Below are 18,818 nucleotides of genomic sequence, written 5' to 3' on the forward strand. Positions count from 1 at the left end.
AATGAAAGTGAAAATGATGATCTAGCTCTTATCACTCAATCCTTCAAAAGATTTCTTCATAGGAAGAAATTCAAGAAGGGAAGGTTCAAAAAGGGAGAATCATCTAATGAGCAGGGCAAACGTAACTCCCCAACCTGTTTTCATTGTGGAAAACCGGGACACTTTAAAGCTGATTGCCATGCCTACAAAGAGGAAAAGAAAAAGAGAAGAGCAATGCAGCCACTTGGGAAGATGACGACTCAAATGGATCAGAAAGCGATGAAGAAAAAGCCATTCTTTGTCTCATGGCAAGTAGGGATGAGGTAAACTCTAATTCTGACTCTTCTTCCGAAAATGAAATTGCTTATGATGATTTAGTTGATGCATATAATGGATTACTTGATAGTTTTAAAGAATTTCATGATGAACTAGGTAAAAAAATATGCTTCTCAAAGAAGAGAAAAACTTATCCTTGAAAACAAACTTCAAACTCTTCAAAATGAAAATGAGTGCTTGAAAAAGGAATGTATTTCACTTAAAGAAACAGGATCACCTGAACTCATCTCTGAAAATGAATCCTTGAAGTTAATCATTGAAGACCAAATTGATAGTCTAGCAAAGTTCACTCAAGGTACCAAAAATCTAGAACTTATGCTAGGTGCTCAAAGAAGTGTCTTTAATAAAAATGGATTAGGATATAACCCTTTTGACAAGAAAGCATGTCTATTGAATAAGAGAGAGTCTTTGGCTAACTACTTTGTTAAAAGCAAGAACAAAAATTCTAAATGCAATTATTGTAAAAGGATAGGTCATCTTATTCAAGAGTGCTCAAAGAGAAAGCCTAAATTCATAAAGAAATGGGTTCTTAAAGGAACATATATGCTCATAGCTAACTCCCATGGACCCAACAAGATTTGGGTACCAAGTGAAAATATTTGAAATCTCTTTTGTAGGATGGTTTCAAAGTCTCCACATCTTCCAAGGACAAATGGTTTCTAGATAGCGGATGCTCAAGACATATGACGGGTGACCGCACAAAATTCTCCTCTCTAGAAGCATACAACGGAGGAAGCGTAACATTTGGAGATAATTTTAAAAGCAAGGTAATTGGCATTAGGATCATAGGTATTTCTCCTTCTTTATCAATTGAACAGGTCTTACTTGTTGAGGGTTTAAAGCATAATCTATTTAGTGTTAGTCAACTTTGTGATAATGGATTTGATATAACTTTTAAATTAGATAAATGAATTGTTAAAAGAAATGAATCTCAAATATTTTATGCTCCTAGAAGTGGTAATGTATATACCTTGCTCTTAGGTGAACTTCGTCTAAAAATGAACTAGTCAAAGGTCTTCCCAAGACTAATTTTTCAAAAGACAAACCGTGTAGTGCTTGCCAGATTGGTAAGCAAATCAAGTCCTCCTTCAAAAGGAAAAAGGATATAACCACTTCAAAACCACTTGAATTGATCCACATGGATCTTTTTGGACCGGAGAAAATTGTTAGTCTTGGTGGTAAACTCTATGCCTTTGTGATCGTAGATGACTACTCTAGATTCACTTGGGTATTCTTTCTTGCACGCAAAAATGAGGCTCATTCAATTCTTTCAAAATTTTGTAAAAGAGTCGAAAACGAAAAGGAATGTAAATTAAAACCATTAGAAGTAATAGGGGTAGAGAGTTTGACAATCAAGATGTTGAAAGATTTTGCGACGAAAATGGCTACAATCACAACCTGTCGGCACCTATGACTCCCTAACAAAATGGTGTTGTTGAAAGGAAAATTAAATCTTTTTAAGAAATGGCTAGAACCATACTAAATGAGCACAAATCACCTAGATCTCTATCGGCCGAAGCCGTAAATACTTCATGCTATGTTATAAATAGAGTTGTAATTAGAAGGATTCTCAACAAAACACCCTATGAGTTATGGAACAAAAGAAAACCTAATATAGGCTATTTCAAAGTTTTTGGGTGCAAATGCTTTGTCCTCAATGACAAGGATAATCTAGGAAAGTTTGATGCCAAATCCGATGAATGCATTTTTCTTGGATATTCCTCTAGAAGTAAAGCATATAGAGTTTATAACAAGAGGACCTTAGTTGTGGTTGAATCCATACATGTTGTGTTTGATGAATCCCCAACCTCTCCCACAAAAAGTGTGATGGACAATGATGTAGAAGTTGAACTTGAAAAGGGTACCAATGAACTTGATATAAACAGGTCCCCTATAGAGCTTGAGAAGAGTATCAATGATCTTAGCATAAATGAGTCCTTGTTGTAAAAAGATATAACCAAGAAGAAGGTATAGATTATGAAGAGACTTTTGCTCCCGTTGCTAGGCTAGAGGCCATAAGAATGTTACTTGCATTTGCATCTCACAAAAATTTCAAATTATTTGAAATGGATGTAAAAAGTGCTTTCTTAAATGGTTTTATTGATGAAGAAGTATATATAAAACAACCACCGGGCTTTGAAAGCTATGATTATCCAAACCATGTTTTTAAATTAACTAAAGCTTTATATGGTTTGAAGTAAGCTCCTAGAGCTTGGTATGAAAGATTTAGTGGGTTCCTACTTTCAAATGGGTTTTGTAGAGGTAAGATTGATAACACACTCTTTAATAAAATCGTTAATGGTAATTTGTTGATCATTCAAATTTACGTTGATGATATTATTTTTGGATCAACAAATGACACTCTAAGTAAAGAGTTTGCCACCTCCATGTAAAATGAGTTTGAAATGAGCATGATGGGTGAACTCAACTTCTTCTTAGGGTTGCAAATCAAACAAACTCTTAATGGAATTTTCATTTCCTAATGAAAGTATACTAAAGATTTGTTAAAGAAATGTGGCTCAGAAGATGCCAAACATGTTAAAACTCCCATGAGTCCTTCCTTAAAGCTTGACAAGCATAAGAAAGGCAAGGAAGTTGATATTAAGAAATATAGAGGAATGATCGGAAGTCTTCTATATTTAACGGATAGTAGGCCGGATATAATGTTTAGTGTGTGCTGATGTGCTAGATTTCAATCTTGTCCCAAGGAATCTCACTTGAATGCCATCAAACACATCTTTAAATACTTGAATGGTACTATTAACTTAGGTTTGTGGTATCCTAGGCACACATCCTTTGAACTCGTAGGATTTACGGATGCTGATTTTGCTGGTTGTAAAGTTGAAAGAAAAAGTACAAGCGGCGCGTGTTACTTTATAGGTCAACCACTTGTTTCTTGGTCATGCAAGAAACAAAATTCATTCGCATTATCCACCGCTGAAGCTGAATATGTTGCTGCTGGTAGCTGCTGTGCACAAATTCTCTATATCAAACAACAGCTAGAAGACTTTGGTTTATTCTTCGACAAAATCCCTATCAAATGTGATAACACCAACGCCATTTGCATATCAAAGAATCCCATTCAGGATTCTAAAACAAAGCACATAGAAATTCGATATCACTTCTTAAGGGATCATGTATCTAAAGGCGATATTGAATTAATGTTCATTAACACCGAGAATCAATTGGCTGATATTCTCACGAAGCCACTTCAAGAAGATAGGTTTTGTACACTTCGTCGAGAAATCAGAATGGCAATAGAGAGAGATATTCATAACATCTGCTGAACCTTCAAAATCATCACTTCAGAATAAACCCCTCAGGATCAGTGATCGGTTGTCAATTATACATCAACCTTTGCAATAGCACAAATCATTGTAAAATAGGGCTATTGGTCGGGTAAGTCGAACCACTAGGACTGCTAGTTTATGGAAACCTAAGTAACTAGAATCATCTTTTAGAATGATAAAGGGGTTTATAGAGGATTTGTTAGATTGTTACTAAAAGTAGGAATTAAAATGTGCATAAATTGAGAATGCAAGGGAGTATGAGATAAAGACAATAAGAAATGGGAGTTAAGGAGGTGAATCCACTACCTATCAATAAGCAACCTATGGCATGATTTATTTTGGGGAAGTAACATATATAAATGACCATAGAATATAACAACATAAAATAGCTATATTTCCTTCAAGAAAATTATGAAATCAATAGGCAAGAATAACCTATCAAAGCATTACATGTTGTGGTCACCTAGACTAGGATGCAACCTTAGACATGATCACCAAGCCATAGATCATCAAGCCCTTAATCTTATAATTGGAGCACATGAAATAGAAATCAAGAAGAATCTATCAAAGGAAAGCCCTAAGCAATAGATTATCAAACTTCCTAAATATCATGCCAATAAAAACACTTCCATGAACTCATCTCCATTGTCACTATGAAAATGTAGCAATATAATCATGAGAGAAAAATAATCTAAAACAAGATAATTAACCAAAAATGATCATTTATAAGCATTGGAGTTCTTTACATAACATAAATTGCTCTAGTTCATGGAAAGATCACACATATACATTAATCCCCAAATATAAATCAAAATAGAGCAATGCTTACAAGATGGAGCTTCATCACCTCCCTAAATAGGGAGTTAGTTACCCATAATTACAAAGTATGAAGAAGAAGAGGAAGAACCACTCTCCATTTTCACACCCTAAACTCAAGAACACTCCTTTCCCTCTCTAGGCCTTAGCCTCCTCCAAAACTTGAGATATGAGATATGAGATGTGAGCTTTTCCTTTATTCCAACCAAAACCTACTCACCATACCACCCAAATCCCGAGCTCCCCTCTCTGCGTCAAGCTAAGTAACACAAAATGATGATAAGGAGACAAAAATGCTGAAAAATAGGAGCAGTTGAACTGCTTTCTGCAGGTTGGCGGGCGCCCGCGGAGGACTGGCTTCGAGAGGATGCCACTGGAGTGAATGGCGGGCGCCCGCGGTGGTACGGTGGGAGCCCGCGGAGGGCTGCGGGAGCTTCTGCGGGGGCTCACCAAGGTTCCGCGAAAGCAGCCAGAGAGTTGAGGGGTTCGGCGGGGGCCCTTGTGGTGGTGCGGCGGGCGCCCGCGGGAGCTTGCCTTTGCTACATTAACAAGGCTTCTTGCAAGCCTTCTTCATGCCGGACCGTGGACGCACTTCCACGACGAACACTCAATCATGACTTCACAAAACGGCAATAGAAGAAGTCAGGTCCAAAAGATGACTCCTTGATACAGCGCGCGTATTTCAACAAAAAGTTATCAAAACCGCTTCTTTGATCATTCTTGGGAAAAATACCTGAAATCAGAAAGAAATACACAACTGAATTAAAATTGTACATTATCCTTTAATAATGAACTTAACTAATGCAAGAAAGGGCGCTTGAATATGTAATTTTCGACGCTTATCACACCCCCAAACTTACATTTTGCTAGTCCCTTAGCAAAACAAGACAAAGAGCTTAATGCAAATGACGACCAATGAAATGCTAACACATGCATCAATCATGAAACAAAAATATCGATGAAGCTCAACTATGATTTAGAGTACAAAAAATTTTGAAGATATACATTAAACAGACTACCTTGCATATATGAAGCCTTAACACAAAATGGCAAAACAAGTTCAACTTAAATGCATCAATCATCAAGGTCTATATAAACACTTCAATTGTCATCTCTTGAATAACATGAAATCTAGCTTCAGTGAAAGTAAGCCGGCTTCCTAATATGTGGCTTTTACCCTCTTTTTCCAATCTCAAGAACACATTTTCACATCCTTAAATCTCCTTTTAAATGAGGTCTCCAAGGCATAACTTTATTAACTGAACAACTTTTGTTGCTTATTAACAATTTTATTGATCAACATAAAAGATCACCTACTATGGTTGTGCAATGTCGAGAATTCATTAAGCTTTCTAACCAACCCATATAGCAAGTGTTGGGCCAACAACTCCCAAGCCAGGTGCCTTTAGGGCACTAAGTGTAAAGACACTCCTAGGGCTTAATAACTCGAATTGGAAAGGCTACGAATTTCGATGAACCATCTTTATTTATTTTTGAACAACCGTGCAATATCTAAGTTCTTTAAGCTTTCTAACCAACCCATGTAACAAGTGTTAGGCCAACAACTCCCAAGCCAGATGGCTTTAGGGTGCTAAATGTAGAAACATTCCTAGGGCTTAATAACGCAAGTTGGAAAGGTTACGAACTTCGACTGGTCATTGATTGAAATTTTTTTTTTTTTTTAAATTATGCCAAGGATATCCATTCATTAGGGTCATTAATTCAGATCACTGAGTCCCGATCAGGGTCAATTTGGGTTGCGTACCCCACAATTAGGTTTCCGGTGTGCAAATGTGCAATGTGAAGCATAACAGAGTATGAAATCCGACGAAAATTTAATTGAAGTTTTTATACAAACTGATTATGAATCAACATGTTTAATTCAAAAGTTTCTTTATTTTTAAAAAAAATGTCTTGGTTTCTATACACAAAGTATTAAGCACATGCTTCAACCTTCAAAAAGTTCCCTTTAAACAATATGATTTTATTAACTTACAAGCATAAAAAATGAGCAAAAATATCAAATGAGCAAAGAATATCAAAACTGCAATAACATGCTCATGCACCAAAAATGTAATAGCATACACATGCACCCCCAAACTTGAATGTCACATTGTCCCCAATGTGAGAAGACAAAGGACAAGCAAAGAGAATGAACAAAGGGGGAAAGGAACAATAGTACCAAGATGATAGGATTGGAGTGGTGGTGCAAAAATAGGCCAGCACGTAAATTCCCGGAGCATGCCCCCAAACTTGGTTTCAAAAACCTGTCAAAAGATATCTATACAAGGCAAGAATCATATGAATCCAAATTCAATGTAAATAATTGCAATTTATTTGACTAAAAACTATAAGCCATGCAAAATAGCAAAAGTGATGCAGTTATAAGTGCCAAAGAAAAATTGAAAAGCAAATGCCAAACGCGGCCCAAAATAAGTCTAAAAAGTACTACTAAAACGGGAAATAAGAAGAAAAACATGAAATCACTCCACCATTAGAGTAGAGGAGGAGGCACTAGGTGGGCAAGGTACACGGTCAATCAATGACTGGAGCATAGCCTGCAGAATCTCTTGATTCTCCTGAGTCTTCTAGACGACACCCTTTATAGCATCAAAGCGCAAGGAAAAGGCATCGAGACGAGCATCTAAGGCGAGATAGTCGGCGCGAGTCATGACATCCGGTGGCGGGACAAAAGGGGAAGCTGGAGAAGTGGGGGCATCAGGAAGAGGAGGTGCAGGAGCCACAGGGGGGGCTGGAGCACCCCAATCCAACTCGTCACCAATGCGGGCCTGACGGGACGTCTGAAGCTGAGTTGTGCTGGACTTCCAGACCCCAAGGTTGAAGTTCAACACATCTTTCTCTTTCTGTTCACCACGGGGAGCTCAGAACCCTATATTTTTTAGTAACCTTGTAATAAGGTATGGAAATGGGAATGCCCAGGTGGTGGTGGTGCGCGACCGAACCAAGATTAATTCATTATAGATTTTTAGCAATTGGTCCCAGACAAGCTGTGGGACACAAAACTAACACTCATTTTCAGCATAGTAGAGGGTTTTCAGAAAATCCCCCTTTGGCTCAGAATGGCCTGGCACGGGTAGGACATTCTTGGCCAGGACCGAATTGAGAAACCACAGTCGGCATGGTAAGAAAGATTTATTGGTGCTTGTGTTTCTGTTTCCTGTGAATTGACCATAACAAATTTCTCCCACAATGTCCGCTAAGGTAAGCTGATTGGGACCTTCAACATAAAAAGCGAGGCCCGCCTCATACATCGGCGAAACCAAGGGGCAATCTATAGCCATAGCAAGGTCATTGAGGTCGAATTCATAATCATAGCCATCAATGGTGGTTTTGATTTTGTCCGGTTCCTCACATGAGTGGACCATGTTGGTATAAAACAGACGGACCACACACGGGAAGTAAGATGAGCGCGGGTTTGAAAAGAGAGGCGAGGCCACGGGCCCTCAATTCGAGGACAGACCATGCGGTCTCCAAATTGTTCTCAAAAGTAGGTGCAATGTTGAATCGAGCTTCAGTTTCAATTGGCCATTCAGCCCAATTTGGGGTCGGAGGAGCATTAGAAGGGCCCTTGGATGACCGAGCACGCTTAGAAATAACCCTAGGAGCCATTGGAATGAAGAAAATTGGTTCAGGACCTTTGTCAAACACCTGGTGTGCAGCAAAAATTAGAAGAGAGCAAAATGAGGTTAGAAAGGTGAAAATTCCCAAAATTTGTACCTAGAATCAACCATGTACAACCCCAACAAATTCTACAACCTTCACCACATCAATCTCATCCTCCATTGATCATAAAATCAAAGAAACAAAGCGAGAAGAGAGACATACCCAATGTGGAAGAACAAAGTTGCATTATGCTTGATGATGATGCAAGATAATGAGGGAGGATAGAAGATGGTGGGTGAGATGAATGATGGAGGAGGTTAAAGATAGATTGGAGGATGATGGGAAAGGGTTTGAGAGGTTAAGAGGTTGGGGACGATAGGTTAGAGGGAGAGAGGGTTTGAAAGAAATAAAATGGGGGAAATGGGCTTGGAGGCCTATTTAAAACCCTATTTGTGAAGGCGGCGGGCGCCCGTGGAAGTTGGTTTGCGTACTGCCTCATTTAGCGGGCGCCCGCGGTGGCACGGCGGGCGCCCGCGGGAGCTCTCTGCAGCTGCCTTGTGCAGCTTAAGATGGCCTTGCAAGGTCGGGCTAAGGTCAAAAATAGCCGAATTTGAAAGTTTAAGTGTCTAAGGACCCGTGATACCTCGTAGAACATGTGGAACAGGAATTGAAGCGCATTTTAAAAAATGCTAGACTTGAGGTCCGAATCTCCCGTTATCTTTGGATTCGTCGAGAAAATTGCCAGAATGACCTTGCAAAAGTCCAAAAATTGCACCGAGACCTTAAAATGACTAAGAAAACCGCATGTGACTTTTGGAATGCAATTCGAGACAATTCCGTAAGAGGTCACATTTTGGCTATACTTAGCGAATTTCTAAAAAATTTTTAGCCAAGGCAACTTGAAGGAGGGAAACTTGGAAATTGGAAGAATTGCTTCCTATGAGTGCTAAATTTATTGTCGATAGCTAGACGAACCAGGCATTGCATGGCACACTAATCCTCATAGATTGGATCCGTCAATAGGACTTTCTTAACTTTTTGAAAAGGGATTATGCCATCAATGTAAGGCTTAAGCTGTTGGCCATTAACCTTGAAGAGAGATCCGTTGGTAGGATCTTAGAGTTCAACGGCACCATGAGGAAAGACAGCTGTGATGACATGTGGACCATCCCATCGTAAACGGAGTTTACCGAGAAAGAGTCTCAATCTAGAATTGAAAAGCCAAACTTTTTGTCCAGGGGCAAAAGACTTTTTGACAATGTGCTTGTCATGAAAAGCTTTAGTCTTTGCCTTATAGATTTTGGCGCTTTCATACGCATTATTTCGAAGTTCTTCAAGTTCATTGAGTTGCAATTTACGAGTAGAGCCGGCTTGTTTGAGATCAAAGTTGAGCCTTTTTATAGCCCAATATGCACGGTGCTCTAGTTTAATGGGGAGATGACATACCTTGCCAAAGACAAGTCGATTTGGCGACATACCAATGGGTGTCTTATAAGCTGTCCGGTAAGCCCAAAGTGCATCGTTTAGTCTTAATGACCAATCTTTGCGGTTCGGTCGAACCATTTTTTCCAAGATGTGCTTAATCTCCCGATTAGATACTTCCACTTGACCACTCGTTTGAGGATGGTAAGGTGTGGCAACCTTGTGGAGGACGGAGTACTTGGAGAGGGCGGATTTAAGATAACGATTTCAGAAATGAGTTCCTCCGTCACTAATGATTGCCCGGGGCATACCAAAATGACTAAAAATGTTGGATTGAATGAAGTTGATCACTACTTTACGATCACTGGTTTTGGTAGCTTCGGCTTCAACCCACTTGGAAACATAATCCATCGTAACAAGAATGTACTCATAGCCATAAGAAGATGGAAATGGTCCCATGAAGTCGATCCCCCACACGTCAAAAATTTCTATGGTTAAGATGGGAGTGAGGGGCATCATGTCTCTTCGGGATATGGATCCGAGTTGTTGACATCGCTCACAAGATTTACAGAAATTGTATGCATCCCGAAACAAGGATGGCCAATAAAATCCACTTTGAAGGACTTTGGTGGTCTTTTTGGCCCTAAAGTGTCCCCCACAAGCAAAAGTATGGCAGAAATTTAGGATGCTTGTGGTTTCATGGTCGGGATCTCTAGATGATTTGATCTGGGCAATATTTGAACAACTCCAGATCTTTCCAAAAGAAATGCTTAATTTGGGAAAAGAACTGGTCTTTTTCTTGCTTGGACCAATTGGATGGAATTTTGCCTATCGCTAGATAGTTGACAATATTCGCATACCAAGGGAGATTGGAATGAGAAATCTGAAAAAGTTACTCATCCGAAAAGGAATCACGGACTACAGCAAATTCAGAAGATTTTTCAATGAGTAAACGAGAGAGATGGTCTGCGACAACATTGTCGGTCCCTTTTTTGTCCCGAATTTCAATGTTAAACTCTTGAAGTAAGAGTATCCATCGAATTAGACGAGGTTTGATCTCTTTTTTAGCGAGCAAATGCCGAAGAGCGGCATGATCCGAAAAGACAATAACCTTGGATCCAAGAAGATAGGAACGGAATTTATCCCAAGGCATACACCACAGCTAGCAATTCTTTTTCAGTGGTGGTGTAATTTAACTGAGCATCGGAGAGAGTCTTGCTAGAATAATAGATGACGTATGGAAGTTTTTCCACACGTTGGCCCAAAACCGTGCCTAATGCATAATCGGATGCATCATATATGATCTCAAATGAAAGAGACCAATTAGGCGGTTTCATGATTGGGACGGATGAGAGAAGAGTGCGTAGTTTCACAAAAGCTTCCATACAAGCTTCATCAAAATTGAATGGAACGTCCTTGGCAAGAAGATTACACAAGGGCCAAGAGATTTTGCTAAAATCTTTGATGAAGCGATGATAGAAGCCGGCATGTCCAAGGAAGGAACGGATTTGACAGACCGAATTTGGAGGAGGGAGATTAGAGATTAACTCCACTTTGGCTTTGTCAACCTCAATTCCCCTTTTTGAAATGACATATCCTAAAACAATGCCTTTTTAGACCATAAAGTGACTTTTCTCCCAACTTAGAATGAGATTTGTTTACTTGCACCTTTGAAGTACAAGAGATAGATTTTGGAGACATGAGTCAAAGGAGGATCCAAAGACGGAGAAGTCATCCATGAATACCTCTAGGAATTTTTCAACCATATCCAAAAATATGGATATCATGCATCTTTGGAACGTGGCTGGTGCATTGCATAGCCCAAAAGGCATGTTTATAAGCAAAAGTTCCGAAGGGGCATGTGAATGTGGTCTTCTCTTGATCTTGCGGATCAATTGCCACTTGGTTATAGCCAGAATAACCATCAAGGAAACAATAAAAGCTTTGGCCAGCTAACCTCTCTAGGATTTGATCAATGAATGGGAGTGTAAAATGATCCTTCCTAGTGGTAGAGTTAAGTTTCCGGTAGTCAATGCACACACGCCAACTTGTGGTGGTGCGTTGTGGCACAAGCTCTCCTGCGGAATTTTCAACGACGGTGAGGCCGGATTTCTTATGAACAACTTGAGTAGGACTCACCCATTTGCTATCGGAGATAGGGTAGATGATTCTTGCATCCAATAGCTTGATCACTTCTTTCATGACCACTTCCTTCATGCTGGGATTTAACCGGCGCTGCACCTCTTTAGAAGGTTTATCGTCCTCCTCCATATGGATGCGATGAATGCAAATAGAAGGGTCGATTCCTTTCAAATCAGCCACTGCCCAGCCAATAGCTTCTTTGTGCTCTTGTAGCACCGCTAAAAGGCTAGTTTCTTAATCCTTTAAAAGGTTAGAAGCAATGATGACTGGAAGAGTTTGATTTGCACCAAGAAACACATACTTGAGGTGAGCCGGGAGCGGATTTAGCTCAAGTTGTGGAGGAGACTCTAAGGAAGGGACCGGAGGAGTAGAAGAGAGTTGAGGAAGCGGTTCTTTTGGAATTTTCCAAGGAGGAGTATCCATGACAGCATTAATGTCAAGCAAGGAATTGACTTCTTGGATTGATTGGTCAATATCAAAGTTTGAGAAGTCGAAATGAGACATGCAAGTTTCCAAAGGATCTTTGCTTAGAATGAAGGGGAGAGATTCTTCGACCACTTTATCTACCACATCGATAAGGAAATAATCATCCTCATTGGAAGGATGTTGAGTTGCATGGAAGATGTGGAGTTTAACTTGCATATTTCCAAAGGCGATATCCATCACCCCGGTTCGGCAATTAATTGAAGCGTTAACCGTAGCTAAAAATGGCCTACCGAGGATCACGGGAATATGCTTCTTTGGGTCATAGACCGGTTCTGTGTCAAGAACCACAAAGTCTACCGGAAAGTAGAATTTGTCCACTTTGATAATGACATCCTCAAGAATGCCTCGTGGGTGCTTGACCTATCTATCGGCAAGCTACAAGACCACGGAGGTTGGCTGTAGATCTCCCAACCCAAGCTGTAAGTAAACTGAATATGGAATCAAATTTACACTAGCTCCTAGGTCAATGAGGGCCCTTTCTATCTTGTTGTCGCCAATGACACACGAGATAGTTGGGGCGCCCGGATCCTTATACTTTGGAGGAACACTATGTTAAATGATTGCACTTACATTTTCAGTTAATTTCACTTTCTTTGGCAAATGATTTTTGGGAGTGCGCTTTTAGTGCACAAATCCTTGAGAAATTTTGCATATGGAGGGATTTGCTTTATAGCATCCAAGAGAGGCAAGTTGATTTTTACTTGCTTGAAAACTTCCCACATGTCTTAAATTTTGCAATTCTTGTTCCCAATATGTGTCGACTCTTGGAGACGTTGAGGAAACGGAGCTTTAGGCTCATAAGAAGTTTCCACATTTGGGGTGACAAACTTGGGATTTTCATAAGTAGGATTTGGATTAGAAGAGCTGGGACTTGGATTTGGATTTTTCGAAGGAGAATTTTTCTCATCTTTGTTTCCATCAACCTTGTTGTTAACAACACGACCACTCCTAAAAGTGGTGATTGCTTGGACTTGTTCATAAATTGGCCCACTCGGAGGAGGGGATTCATCAATCACATGCATCGCTCTAGGATTTTCAAATGGTTGAGCGGGAAGCTTACCCTTGTCCTTTTGGAGCAATTGATTCATGGAGTTAGCTATTTGGCCCACTTGATTCTCAAGCTTAGCTATGGACTGAGTATGAGAATGAACCATTTAGAGAGTGGGTTGCAAAGATGTCAAGAGTTGCTTGTTGGAATCCATCATTTGCTTATTCAATAATTCCATCATTTGCTTGTTTACAGCCACGATCTCATCAGTTGGGAACGCATGGGGTTAATTGGAGACATTTGGATTGTATGAAGGACGGTAGCTTGAGGAGGCCTGAAATTGCCTATTTTGAAATTGTGAAGAGGGCTGATTTTGTTGCCCTTGATTTTGAAAATTTGAATTTTATGGGGCTTGTTGCCTCAACGAGAAATTTGGATGATCTCTCCATCCGGGATTGTAAGTATTGGAATATGGATTATTCCCAGGCCTTGAGAACATTGCATTCACTTGCTCTTGATTGGAATTAGGAAATTGTTCCAGTGTAGGACAATCTTCTGAAAGATGGAATGGACTAGTATATGATGCACAAACCGTACTTACCGAATTTTAAGACAAATAGGGGGAGAGATGTGGTGCCATCAATTAATAGAATTTATGAGCTATGGTATCCACCTAGGAAGATTCCTCCCTCAGTGTTTTCGGTTGACAAGCGTTGGTGTTCTTTGTATTGGTTGAGGTTGGACCACTACGAGAGTTATGCTGCAATGAGTTTTCATTCAAATTTTCAAGTAAGGTCCATGCCTCATCCGCACTTTTAGACATGAACATCCCTCCACAAGATGAGTCAACCATAAACTATGTGGGTTGGTTAACCCAGCATAGAAGGCTTGCACCAATTGCCATTTTGGAATTAAGTGGTGCAGACATTTCCTTAAGAGGTCTTGAAATTGCTCCCAAGTCTCATGGAGTTGTTCCCCCTCGCTTTGTGAAAAGCTAAGAATGGAACGCCTCATTAAATTGGTTTTACTCACTGGATAATATTTTTTTAAGAATTCTTGCTGCAGTTGAGCCCATGTGGTGATGGAATTGGTAGCAAGGGAGTTCAACCAATATTTTGCCCGTTCTTTTAATGAGAATGGGAAGAGATGCAATTGGAGAGCATTATCAGGAAAGCCCCTCAACTTGATGGTAGAGCATATTTCAAGGAATTCATCAAGGTGCTTATAAGGGTCCTCATTTTCAAAGCCATGAAAAGATGGAAGCATTTGGATGATGCAAGATTTGATTTCATATTGAGCGGCCTCAATATTTGGCATCACTATGCAAGAGGGAAAAGCATAAGTGGTAGGGATGAAATGGTCCCTAAGAGTCATGGGAACCATATTTGGAATTTCGGCCCTATCATTATTAATCCCCTCATTTTTGACATTTCCTACATTTTCATCCATTGTGTTAAATTCAGTTTCAAGCTCTCTTATGCTAGAAGATTACCAAAGGGTTCGTCTAAGAGTTCTTTCAAGAGAATTTATATTAATTGGAGATTCTAGAGTTGGTAGGGAGAGTGATCTATGGCCAAACACAATAACACATCCCACAATCAATACAATAAATCATCACCATCAACTCTACAGACGATGTTCCCTTTCTCCTCAATTATCAAGACAGAAATTAAATGGCCACAACAAGGACCGATGCTTTGCAATTGAAAATAAACAAGAAAATAGCCTCAACAAGGGCTTCACAACTTAACTATTACCAAATTATACATGCACAATATTAACAATTTTGAAACTAAAAGGCCAAGAGACTTACCTAGAGTCCTCTAGATTTACAAAATTGCTAGCATTCCCTTGGCAAGCATCAAGTCCCTAGAATCTCACAAACAACTTTCAACATCAAGATGGTCAAAACTGCACAAGAAATATTCACAAATCACAATATCGACAATCAAACCAAAATTAACCCTAGAACTTCGGTTGCTAAACCGTGTGCAAGTCCCCGACAATGGCGCCAAAAATTGATCGGTTGTCAATTATACATCAACTTTGCAATAGCACAAATCATTGTAAAATAGGGCTATTTGTTAGGTAAGTCGAACCACTGGGACTGCTAGTTTATGGCAACCTAAGTAACTAGAATCATCTTTTAGAATGATAAAGGGGTTTATAGAGGATTTGTTGGATTGTCACTAAAAGTAGGAATTAAAATGTGCATAAATTGAGAATGCAAGAGAGTACGAGATAAAGACAATAAGAAATGGGAGTTAGGGAGGTGAATCCACTACCTATCAATAATCATGCTATGGTATGATTTACTTTGGGGAAGTAACATATATAAATGACCATATAATATGACAACATAAAGTAGCTATATTTCCTTCAAGAAAATTATGAAATCAATAGGCAAGAATAACCTATCAAAGCTTTACATGTTATGGTCACCTAGACTTGGATGCAACCTTAGACATGATCACCAAGCCATGGATCATCAAGCCCTTAATCTCATAATAGGAGCACATGAAATAGAAATCAAGAAGAATCTATCAAATGAAAGCCCTAAGCAATAGATTATCAAACTTCTTAAATATCATGCCAATAAAAACACTTCCATGAACTTATCCCTATTGTCACTATGAAAATGTAGCAATATAATCATAAGAGAAAAATAATCTAAAACAAGATAATTAACCCAAAATGATCATTTATAGGCATTGGAGTTCTTTACATAACATAAATTGCTCTAGTTTATAGAAAGATCACACATATACATTAATCCCCAAATACAAATCAAAATAGAGCAATGCTTACAAGATGGAGCTTCATCACCTCCCTAAATAGGGAGTTAGTTACCCATAATTACAAAGTATGAAGAAGAAGAGGAAGAACCACTCTCCATTTTCACACCCTAAACTCAAGAACACTCCTTTCCCTCTCTAGCCCTTAGCCTCCTCCAAAACTTGAGATATGAGATGTGAGATGTGAGCTTTTCCTTTATTCCAACCAAAACCTACTCACCATACCCCCCAAATCCCGAGCTCCCCCCTCTGCATCAAGCTAAGCCACACAAAATGAAGATAAGGAGACAAAAATGCTGAAAAACGGGAGCAGTTGAACTGCTTTCTGCAGGTTGGCGGGCGCCCGCGGGACGCCAGCGGGCGCCTGCGGAGGACTGGCTTTGAGAGGATACCACTGGAGTGAATGGCGGGCGCCTGCGGAGGGCTGTGGGAGCTTCTGTGGGGGCTCACCAAGGCTCCGCAAAAGCGGCCAGAGAGTTGAGGGGTTTGGTGGGCGCCCGCGGTGGTGTGGCTGGCGCCCGCGGGAGCTTACCTTTGCTACATTAACAAGGCTTCTTGCAAGCCTTCTTCACGTTGGACCGTGGACACACTTCTATGACGAACACTCAATCATGACTTCACAAAACGGTAACAGAAGAAGTCAGGTCCAAAAGATGACTCCCTGACACGGCGCGCGTATTTCAACAGAAAGTTGTCAAAATCGCTTCTTTGATCATTCTTGGGAAAAATACCTGAAATCAGAAAGAAATACACAATTGAATTAAAATTGTACCTTATCCTCTAATAATGGACTTAACTAATACAAGAAAGGGCATTTGAATATGTAATATTCGGCGCTTATCTATCAGTATTTCGGTAGACCAAAACAATGGTTTGGTCGACCGAAATAAGGAATGAAGATTCTCTTTACAAGCCATTTCGGTCGATCGAATCTTCGGGGCCCTATCACATAAGGCCCATATCTGAGCTTTAAAGAACCGCGAATCTCATTTTAACTTCAAATCTCAAAACCCTATCTCTCTCGTTCTTTAAGGCGACTGTGTATCATGCGAATCCTTTGTGAATCACTCACTCTATCTTCAAGGTAAGTTGCACTTCGAATCCCTCATCTCTTCGTCAAGTTCATCTATTTTTCTTATCTATCATTGTTGGATCCTTCTTAAATAGATTATATTCTTCTTTTGTAAGTATCTCTCTATATCATCTATCTCATATAATCCAAAAAGGAACCCATGGCTTCTAGCAAAAATCCTCCTAAAACTAAAAGAGATCTAGAAAAGAGGTCTAGGCACTCACATGACATGAAGTTGGAGGGTCTAATCTCCCAAATCCTGATACCTCTAACCCATATCCTACCCCAACTATGCGTCTATTTCGATCACCTGAGTTCAAAGAGGTTTATGAAACAAAATTCCTTCACAAAATTGTTGAAAGAGGAAAATTCTTTGATAGAGATGAAACTGAGGAACTCATCACACACACCTTCTCCCTCTTTGAAGCAATAAGCTTGGGTGAACTCTTATCCATCAAGGTTCCTATCTACCCCAAGGTAGTTAGGTTATTTTACACTCACCTAGAAAGGATAGTAGGGCAAAACACTTTCCTTTCCTTCGTTGTAGGCACTTAGATAACTCTCCCATTGTCAAGTATTCGTTGTATTCTCAACATTCCTAACGGCGATATCACCTATTACACTGCCTATGACTGGTATGATAGGGAAGCGTTTGACCCTTACCAAGCCGTTCAACAAATGAGTCAATTCCCCACCAACAATATTGACAAAATCTATGCAAGTTAATTAACAGTACAAGCTCATCTCATTTACCATGTCATCATTCACAACATCCTTCCAAAATCTGGTGGTCGCTCAGATGTCTCATTCATGAAAGCTTTTCTTATCTAGTGCGTTTTGAACGAAAAGAAATTTGATCTAGCCTTCCTCATCTTTCATCATATGATTGATTGCGCTAAGAAAGAAAAAACTCACCTCTTATATACCCTGCCTCTCACCCTAATCTTTAGAGCATACAAAGTGCGAATAGAAGGCGAGGATAAAAAGGAGCTTAGTAACCTCTACAGATTTGACCGAGACTTGCTCACTTGAATGGGTCTGAAAAAATCCGAAGCCAACATTTAGTATGATCCTAGGTTTGTTATTCCTCAAAATGAAGGCCAAGATATGGCCATGGATGAGCAATAAGTGGGAGATATTGAAGAGGATGGTGATGGAAATAGAGAAGAGGAAACAGAGGTTGAAGAAGAAGAAGAAGAAGAGGAAGCTGTAGGGGAACAAGAAGCCACTGCAGTCCCTCCCTCAGAAGAGCAATCCCTTCGTACACTTCTCTTAGAAAACATTGCTCTTTCTAAGGAGCAAATTACCCTTGGCAAAGAGAACATGGAACACATTCTCGAGATGCGTGAACGCCTTGAAGAAGTAGCTAATGAAGTTAATCTTGTAAAACGCAAACTTGCAGACCTCCAAGTCATGGGACTTCTTCATTCCTGATGCTCTCAAGCCTCCCCTATCTTTTTGATGCATTACAAAGGTGGAGAATTGATGTTGATGTAGGTTGCTGGTTGCTGTAGATGTTGTGGATGTTAGATGCTGATGTGGGTTGTAGATGTTGTGGATGTTAGATGCTGATGTAGGTTATGGATGTTAATGTTGATTGCAGTTGTAGTTGAAACATTGGTCGTAGTTGACACATTGGAAATAGATTAGTGAAGATGATGATGTACCTTGAATTTGAATTCTTGAATCAATGGAAATACATGCTTTTGGCACTTGTGATTTGCATCCTTTCAATTCTTTTATGATATGCTCTCAATTCTAATAATGATTAAATGATTGCACAAGGAAAGGGGGAGATTTGTAAATCTCCTATTTATATGCCCTAAATTTCAAAACTTCAAAACTATGCACATTAATAGGGGGAGAAC

The sequence above is a fragment of the Cornus florida genome, unplaced genomic scaffold, assembly GCF_030987335.1.
Source record: "Cornus florida cultivar Cherokee Brave unplaced genomic scaffold, ASM3098733v1 CherokeeBrave_3.0.0_Hap2_Chr11, whole genome shotgun sequence".
Taxonomy (NCBI): Eukaryota; Viridiplantae; Streptophyta; class Magnoliopsida; order Cornales; family Cornaceae; genus Cornus; species Cornus florida.